Here is a 9530-nt window from a genome sequence, read left to right as displayed (position 1 = left end):
CACTTTGACACAGGCCCTCGAAGCAGGCTTTTTTGCTTGATCTAATCTCAGTCTTCAGAGCGGCTCTAGCAGCCACGAATGCCACCCGTCGTTCAACACGCTCCTCTTCTGTGCGTGCTCGCTGCATCCGCCTCCTTGCCCGTAGGCAGGCGCGGCGCAGGTTCGCAATTGCTTGAGTCCACCAGTAAGCCGGTGGTCTCCCATTCCTAGGGTGGACTTTCCTAGGCATGGTGGCATCGCATGCACGCGAGTACTGTTACCAGCTGCTCGCCGCTCAGACCGAGAGTATTGTGCTCGCGGCGGAGCGCTTCCTTAAACACCTCGTCGTCGAAGTATGATGTCTTCCACATACGAGGACTAGGCCTCGCCCCTTCTTCCGTCCGCTGAATGCTGGTCGTATAGTCGATACTGTAGCGAACCGCCAGGTGGTCGCTGTGAGTGTAGCCATCATCTACCCTCCAGTTCGAACTACTCGTTTGGCCAGGGCTCCAGAACGTAACGTCGATAATCGACTGGGCACCGTTCCAGCTGTAGGTACTTTTGGTACCGACATTAGCCAAGTCCACATCCAACATGGCCAGTGATTCCAGCAGGATCTGCCCCGTTGATTCGTGGATCGGCTTCCCCATTCCACGGCCCAAGCGTTGAAGTCCCCCGCTATCACCACCGGCCTACGCCCCATCAAGTTAGCCGTCAAACAATCTAGCATTCGACCGAACTGCTCGATCGACCATCGAGGAGGCGCATAGCAGCTGCAGAAGAAGACCCCGTTGATTTTGGCAATGACGAAGCCCTCGTGTGTCGAAGACACCAACTCTTGGACTGGGAAACACAGATTGTCTGTATGATACGTTTGGTTAACGAGTTAACGAGATGTTGAATGTAATTGAGATTGGTAAGTCTTTATTGTATTTGTATTCATTTATTTGTGTTGAGAATGGCAATGTGTCAATGAAGTCTGTGAATGACTGTCATCTTGAAAGAGATGCACAGTTGGCAATCAATGAGAATAGATAGGAGGTGAGGGAGATGATCATATGCACAGGTATTAGTGGATGATGAAAAATGTAAACAGCAAATGGTGACGTACTTATATGCACGGCTTCTTATGGGAGCTCGTTCAAATGCAATAGTGAAAGCTTATTCGCCATACACGAAAGGCACGTACACAATATATGGATTTCCATACCTTAGTATCTACTAACATTGGTTGGCAATAGAACAATAAACCAGGTGGTGATGAACTAAATATGATACTACAGTTCTATGATCTATAGAACTAGACTGTTCAGTTGACTATATATAATTAAAATAATGTATTATGTTGTTTTGTTACGTGTTATAATGTTGACTATATAATTTGAACGAAATTCATGTAGAAATGGATTGTACTACCATACTTAGTAAAAGGAAATTTGGGTAGGTACCACCGTAACGCTAATAAAGTATCGAATGTAATGAATGTCTTAATTTCGTTGGAAAACTGTCTATAATAACATGATTAAGATCAGTAATGAACAGTTAATGGATGTGATTTATTATGTACAAAAGACACTTTTATTAGTGTGTGTGTTTTCTAACTCTAATGTTGTAGTAAAATCTAAAAGTAAGAAAAAATAGTGAAAAGTATATACTCTGTCGAATATTGTCGGATTAAAGGAAAAACACAATTTTGGAGTAGGTTAAGGGGTGGCTGGATATGCCATCGGACCTAGTTGGGTCAGAAAAATCCAACTCTGGAGTGGGTTGGTCGGTGGCTGGATATGCCATCGGACCTAGTTGGGTCAAGAAAATCCAACTCTGGAGTGGGTTGGTCGGTGGCTGGATATGCCATCGGACCTAGTTGGGTCAAGAAAATCCAACTCTGGAGTGGGTTGGTCGGTGGCTGGATATGCCATCGGACCTAGTTGGGTCAAGAAAATCCAACTCTGGAGTGGGTTGGTCGGTGGCTGGATATGCCATCGGATCTAGTTCGGTCAAGAACATCCAACTCTGGAGTGGGTTGGTCGGTGGCTGGATATGCCATCGGACCTATTTGGTTCAAGAAATTCCAACTCTGTAGTGGGTTGTTCGGTTGCTGGATTTGCCATCTGATCTAGTTTTGGCAAGAAAATCCAACTCTGGAGTGGGTTGGTCGGTGGCTGGATATGCCATCGGACCTAGTTGGGTCAAGAAAATCCAACTCTGGAGTGGGTTGGTCGGTGGCTGGATATGCCATCGGACCTAGTTGGGTCAAGAAAATCCAACTCTGGAGTGGGTTGGTCGGTGGCTGGATATGCCATCGGACCTAGTTGGATCAAGAAAATCCAACTCTGGAGTGGGTTGGTCGGTGGCTGGATATGCCATCGGACCTAGTTGGGTCAAGAAAATCCAACTCTGGAGTGGGTTGGTCGGTGGCTGGATATGCCATCGGACCTAGTTGGGTCAAGAAAATCCAACTCTGGAGTGGGTTGGTCGGTGGCTGGATATGCCATCGGACCTAGTTGGGTCAATGAAATCCAACTCTGGAGTGGGTTGGTCGGTGGCTGGATATGCCATCGGACCTAGTTGGGTCAAGAAAATCCAACTCTGGAGTGGGTTGGTCGGTGGCTGGATATGCCATCGGACCTAGTTGGGTCAATGAAATCCAACTCTGGAGTGGGTTGGTCGGTGGCTGGATATGCCATCGGACCTAGTTGGGTCAAGAAAATCCAACTCTGGAGTGGGTTGGTCGGTGGCTGGATATGCCATCGGACCTAATTGGGTCAATGAAATCCAACTCTGGAGTAGGTTAGTCGGTGGTTGGATAATCTATTGGACCTAGTTGGGTCACGATGCCCACAGATTGATGATTTGAACGAGAGAAATTGATTCGAACGCTTTCTGATATTGATGCTTGACTGAATTTTAGAGCCTTGAAAACTCTACCTATGATTGCATAACCAAGATCAGCGAAAGATAGTGAGAACATGTAATAAAGTAGAGGAGAAATGGATTCGAACGATTTATGATTTGATGCTTGACTGAATTTTAGAGCCTGGAGAACTCTACTCATGATTGCATAACCAAGATCAGTAATTGATAGTAAGAACATGTAATAAAGTAAGGGAGAAATTGATTCGAATGCTTTCTGATATTGATGCTTGACTGAATTTTAGAGCCTGGAAACTCTACCCATGATTGCATAACCAAGATCAGCAATTGATAGTGAGAACGTGTAAAAAAAAAAAGTGAACAAGAAATTGATTCGAACGCTTTATGATTTTGATGCTTGACTGAATTTTAGAGCCTGGAAAACTCTACCCATGATTGCATAACCAAGATCTGCGAAGTATAGTAAGAACATGTAATGAAGTAGAAGAGAAATTGATTCGAACGCTTGCTGATATTGATGCTTGATTGAATTTAAGAACCTTTAAAACTCTACCCATGATTGCATAACCAAGATCAGCAATTGATAGTGAGAACATGTAATAAAGTAGAGGAGAAATTGATTCGAACGATTTATGATTTTGATGCTTGACTGAATTTTAGAGCCTGGAAACTCTACCCATGATTGCATAACCAAGATCAGCAATAGATAGTAAAAAATGTAATGAAGTAGGGGAGAAATTAATTCGAACGCTTTCTGATTTTGATGCTTGACGGAATTTTAGAGCATGGAAAACTCTACCCATGATTGCATAACCAAGATCAGCAATAGATAGTGAGAACATGTAATAAAATAGAGGAGAAATTGATTCGAACGATTTATGATATTGATGCTTGACTGAATTTTAGAGCCTTGAAAACTCTACCCATGATTGCATAACCAATATCAGCAATTGATAATGAGAACATGTAAAAAAAAGTAAACAAGAAATTGATTCGAACGATTTATGATTTTGATGCTTGACTGAATTTTAGAGCCTGGAAAACTCTACCCATGATTGCATAACCAAGATCTGTGTAGTATAGTGAGAACATGTAATAAAGTAGAGGAGAAATTGATTCGAACGCTTTCTGATGTTGATGCTTAACTGAAGTTTAGAGCCTGGAAACTCTACCCATGATTGCATAACCAAGATCAGCAATAGATAGTAAAAAATGTAATGAAGTAGGGGAGAAATTAATTCGAACGCTTTCTGATTTTGATGCTTGACTGAATTTTAGAGCCTGGAAAACTCTACCCATGATTGCATAACCAAGATCTGCGAAGTATAGTAAGAACATGTAATGAAGTAGAAGAGAAATTGATTCGAACGCTTTCTGATATTGATGCTTGACTGAATTTTAGAGCCTTGAAAACTCTACCCATGATTGCATAACCAAGATCAGCGAAAGATAGTGAGAACATGTAATAACGTAGAGGAGAAATTGATTCGAACGATTTATGATTTTGATGCTTGACTGAATTTTAGAGCCTGGAAAACTCTACCCTTCTGCGAAGTATAGTAAGAACATATAATGAAGTAGAAGAGAAATTGATTCGAACGCTTTCTGATATTGATGCTTGACTGAATTTTAGAGCCTGGAAAACTCTACCCATGATTGCATAACCAAGATCAGCAATAGATAGTGAGAATATGTAATAAAGTAGAGGAGAAATTGATTCGAACGATTTATGATTTTGATGCTTGACTGAATTTTAGAGCCTGGAAAACTCTACCCATGATTGCATAACCAAGATCAGCGATAGATAGTGAGAACATGTAATAAAGTAGAGGAGAAATTGATTCGAACGCTTTCTGATTTTGATGCTTGACTGAATTTTAGAGCCTGGAAAACTCTACTCATGATTGCATAACCAAGATCAGCAATTGATAGTGAGAACATGTAAAAAAAAGTAAACAAGAAATTGATTCGAACGCTTTATAATTTTGATGCTTGACTGAATTTTAGAGCCTGGAAAACTCTACCCATGATTGCATAACCAAGATCTGCGAAGTATAGTAAGAACATGTAATGAAGTAGAAGAGAAATTGATTCGAACGCTTTCTGATTTTGATCCCAAACTAAATTTCAGAGCCAGGAAAACTCTACTCATGATTGCATAACCAAGATCAGCAATAGATAGTGCGAACATGTAATAAAGTAGGGGAGAAATTGATTCGAATGCTTTCTGATATTGATGCTTGACTGAATTTTAGAGCCTGGAAAACTCTACCCATGATTGCATAACCAAGATCAGCAATAGATAGTGAGAGCAAGTAAATTTTTTTGAACGCTTTTTGATTTTGATGCTTGACTGAATTTTAGAGCTGGATTTGCCGTTATGGCGAGACATAAATAGTAGTATTGATTTGTTTCGAGAGTAGTGGAGATGGTGAATGTAGGATGTATACGAAATAGAATAAAAATAAATATAACCCCTTTTCGAGAGTTAGTCAAAATACACACATAACTGGCTGAATGGAAATAAGCGTGCTAAGTGACAGCCGAGTAGTAAAAATCAGTTTTGAAACGGATTTGATGGAGAACGGTCACAAATAGAATTCGCTGATTCACGACACTCTCCATGGTTTGCAGCGTGTTTTCAAGGTTTTCAATAGAGTGGCGTCGGTGTTTGATTTCCACTTGACGCGAGATGTCCTCCGCCGGTTCTTCACATCATTTTTTACCGACCAGAACAATTGACACACATAGACTATAGTTAATGTATTTGTGATTGTATTGTATTGTAACCTCTTGACAATGTTTTTAATGTAGTGGTGTGATATTTTATTTATATTTTTTTAAAACAATAATTGTATCAATGGGCTGTATCAAGCCTGTTGATGTAATAAGTAATAAATAAATAAATAAATAAACAAAGTACATGGGGGCAGAGATAGAGGAAGACCTAGTGGTATTGGTGCTGAGGTAGTGCTTGATGGGGATGTGTTTGAAGTTGTTGAAGATTTAATAAAATTTAAAGACATAAATAGTAGTATTGATTTGTTTCGAGAGTAGTGGAGATGGTGAATGTAGGATGTATACGAAATAGAATAAAAATAAATATAACCCCTTTTCGAGAGTTAGTCAAAATACACACATAACTGGCTGAATGGAAATAAGCGTGCTAAGTGACAGCCGAGTAGTAAAAATCAGTTTTGAAACGGATTTGATGGAGAACGGTCACAAATAGAATTCGCTGATTCACGACAACGTGCAATCACCAATTTCGGAAATAATGCAAAATATGTTCAATTTATTATAACTATTATCGCTTTTGCATCATAAGAGAGACGCTGTATTTATTATATGCGCCTTTTCCACTTACCACCTCTTTTGCTCGGCAGAAGACAAGAGGGGGTATTATTCCTTTTTGCAATTCGGGCATATGCTTGTCCTAAGGCAAGGAAAGATATGATTCATTATTTTCATAACGCATGAACAAATAAGAAGCCTTTTACCAATAAAAAAGAGAACTGCACAATAGGCAGGTTTTCCTGCATACTTTTACATGGAAAATAAGACTAGCCACCTATGTCAAATTGATTCAAAATTAATTTATCTTACTAGTTGGTGTGTCAACATTTGAAATATTTCCATTTTTACAAGTATCTTCTTAATTTTTTTTCGCGTCGTACAATGATGCGTCTAATTATCATGAATTTCTCTAATGGTAGAAACAACGAAGCTGAAAGGCTTATCTTATTCATCAATCACACATCTGTAGTAACAATTATGTAAAACATTATGCCAAACGGGGTACAATCGTACAAAGGTGTTCCCTGATTCTTTAAATAGTTTTCTTCCAAAATACGCAGATTTTCCGATTTTCTGTGCGTTATTCATGAGCGATTTTTGATATGGAATTTGGGGGACTTGATCACCTTTCTATGATTTCTACTCAATAAATATTTTTTCAAATCTGTCAAATCTACACAAAAATTCATATTTTTTCAATTTTTTCGCCCATTTTTGTATGACAAATGGTCGGGGTTCAGCCAAATCGCACCAAGCGGCTTTTTGACTGACTTGTGGTATTTTGTTCGCAAAAATGAAACGGACATCATTCCATATCAATTTATACGTACATTAGTTGTAGGATATCAACATCAATGAAGTTGAGGGATATCCGATACGAAATTTACGAAAATGCGAAATTTGAGTAGAAAAATGGGTATTTTTTTGTTGGCGCTCAGTGCGATTTGGCTGAACCCCGGCCAAATGAGGGATCAAGTGTCCCCATATCGACACAACATTGAATTCCAAATATCCTAAAATTGTAATGGAATGTTGAGATTTTGGCCAGTACTGATTATTTAGTCCATTTCGGGACCGATCTGCAATTTGGGCGTAACTTATTTTGTAAACAAACATTGGAAGGCGAACTCCTGCTAAAGCAAGCTAAAGCAATTTCCTGATAAAAGCACGGTATGTATCCGACAGATACAAATTTTGTGTGGCTACTTAAAAATTATTTAGGAGGGTCAGAATCAATACGGTAATCAATCCAAAATATAACTCGCTACGATTGTATGTCATACCCCAGAAACCCATTGCCCAGAAAGTGATTCCCCAGAAATTAATTCCCTGAATGCACTACTCCCAGAAAACCATTCCCCAGAATACCATAATCCCCAGAAATACATTCCCCAGAATGCCCCTATCCCCGAAAGACATTTTCCAGAATGCCTCCATCCCCCGAAAGACATTCCCCAGAATGTCCTAATCCCCAGAATACCATACCCCAGAATGCACCATTTCGTAGCTTAGACTAAATACTTCGTAATTGCTTCATCCCGGGCAAATGCGTACTTTTAAAGAAGGAGTCATCTACTCTTTTGCCTTATTCCGGGCAAATACATACTTTTAAAGAAGGAGTCATCTACTCTTTTGCTTCATCCCGGGCAAATGCGTACTTTTAAAGAAAGAGTCATTTACTCTTCTGCCTTTCTTCCTGGCAAATGCATACTTTTGAAGAAGTAGTTATCTACTCGTTTGTCCGTTTGTCCGTTTGTTTAAAGAAGGAGTCATTTACTCTTCTGCCTTTTTCCTGGCAAATGCATACTTTTGAAGAAGTAGTTATCTACTTGTTTGTCCTTTTTCCGGGCAAACGCATACTTTTAAAGTAGGAGTCATCTACTCTTTTGTCTTATTCCAGGTATATACATACTTCTAAAAATGAAAATCATATATTCTTACGATCCATTGCATTTCATAGTCTTTTTCAACGATTATGCCAAATGGTCATTATGTCAAACGGCTTTATGCCAAACGGCATTATGCCAAATGGCATTATGTCATATGGGCTTCCCCCAATATGAACAACGAGTATATTGGACTATATGCTCCTTCGTATTATATGTGAGCCCTAACAAACATATCAAATGGGCTCCATTCCGGGCAAATACGTGCTTTAAAATAAGGCAGCATATGTCGTTTTGCCTTATTCCGGGCAAATGCGTACTTCAAATATAAGTATTTTGCATAGAAATATAGTATCTAGTATTTTTAATTTATAGAAATGACAGCGAAAAACATAGTTTCTTAGACTGATACCTTTTTCTGGGGATTCTGGGTTTTTGGTTTCTGGGGAATGGGTCATTCGGGTTTTTTTTTTCTGGGGAATGGGTCATTCTGGGGATTTCTTTTCGGGGAAATGGTGCATTCTGGGGAATATCATTCTGGAGAATTTGTCGTTCTGGGAAATGGAATTCTGGGAAATACCATTCTGGGGAACTGATTCTGGGGATTGGTATTCTGGGCATTGACATACAACCCTCGCTACATAACGATCATCTAGATGATCTATACAAAAAAAAACGCTAGAACAAAACTACTTTTCCGTAAAACAGATAGGGAAATCAAGTCTCCTCACCTTCCCCTATACCATGGTTTGCAGAAATCGCTCTCAATAGCTAACAAACAACGATAAAAGAGAGGCAAAAACTGTTCCGAATCATAACAAGCCATGATAACAAATTTATCAAACTTGTATACTGCCGTGAATCGCATATCTGTCCCATCTTTGCTGGGTTTCCTATTCATATGGGACAAATATGCGATTCACGGCAGTATACAAGTCAAGACAAAATTTTCAAAACGACTTATCTGCTTTTGTAAACAAAGATTCAAACGAGGATTTGACGAATCTGATAGCTCTCCCACGCAAACCAACACCATCAATAGGTAGATGAGGGTTTCCGCTACCTATTGATAGTATTGGTTTGAGCGGGAGAGCTTTCAGATTCGTCAAATCGTCGTTTGAATCTTTGTTTACAAAAGCAGATAAGTCGTTTTGAAAATTTTGTCTTGAAGTGTGAAAAAACAGAATCACAAAAAAATGGTGATTTTCGATTTGTTTTCGCTCCTTTCGTGTTGGTTACTGCACAGCTGTGTAGAACAAGTTAAAATGCATCATCAGAGCCAGTGCTCCCCACATTTGGAGCTTTCTAAAAGAAATTTATCATCGGGTATAACATCCCGAATCAGTTCTCTATCATGACAGCTTGCGAAAAAAGTTGCTCGCGGTATGCCACATATCGTATATGTATACAGAGATGATAAGTGAGAGACTTGCTCTTTCTCTTTAGGATTCAATCCCTGCCCTATACCAATTTTATTCAATGTGAGTATCACTG

The sequence above is a fragment of the Armigeres subalbatus genome, chromosome 2 (assembly GCF_024139115.2).
Source record: "Armigeres subalbatus isolate Guangzhou_Male chromosome 2, GZ_Asu_2, whole genome shotgun sequence".
Classification (NCBI taxonomy): Eukaryota; Metazoa; Arthropoda; class Insecta; order Diptera; family Culicidae; genus Armigeres; species Armigeres subalbatus.
Note: the sequence above shows the minus strand (reverse complement) of the source record.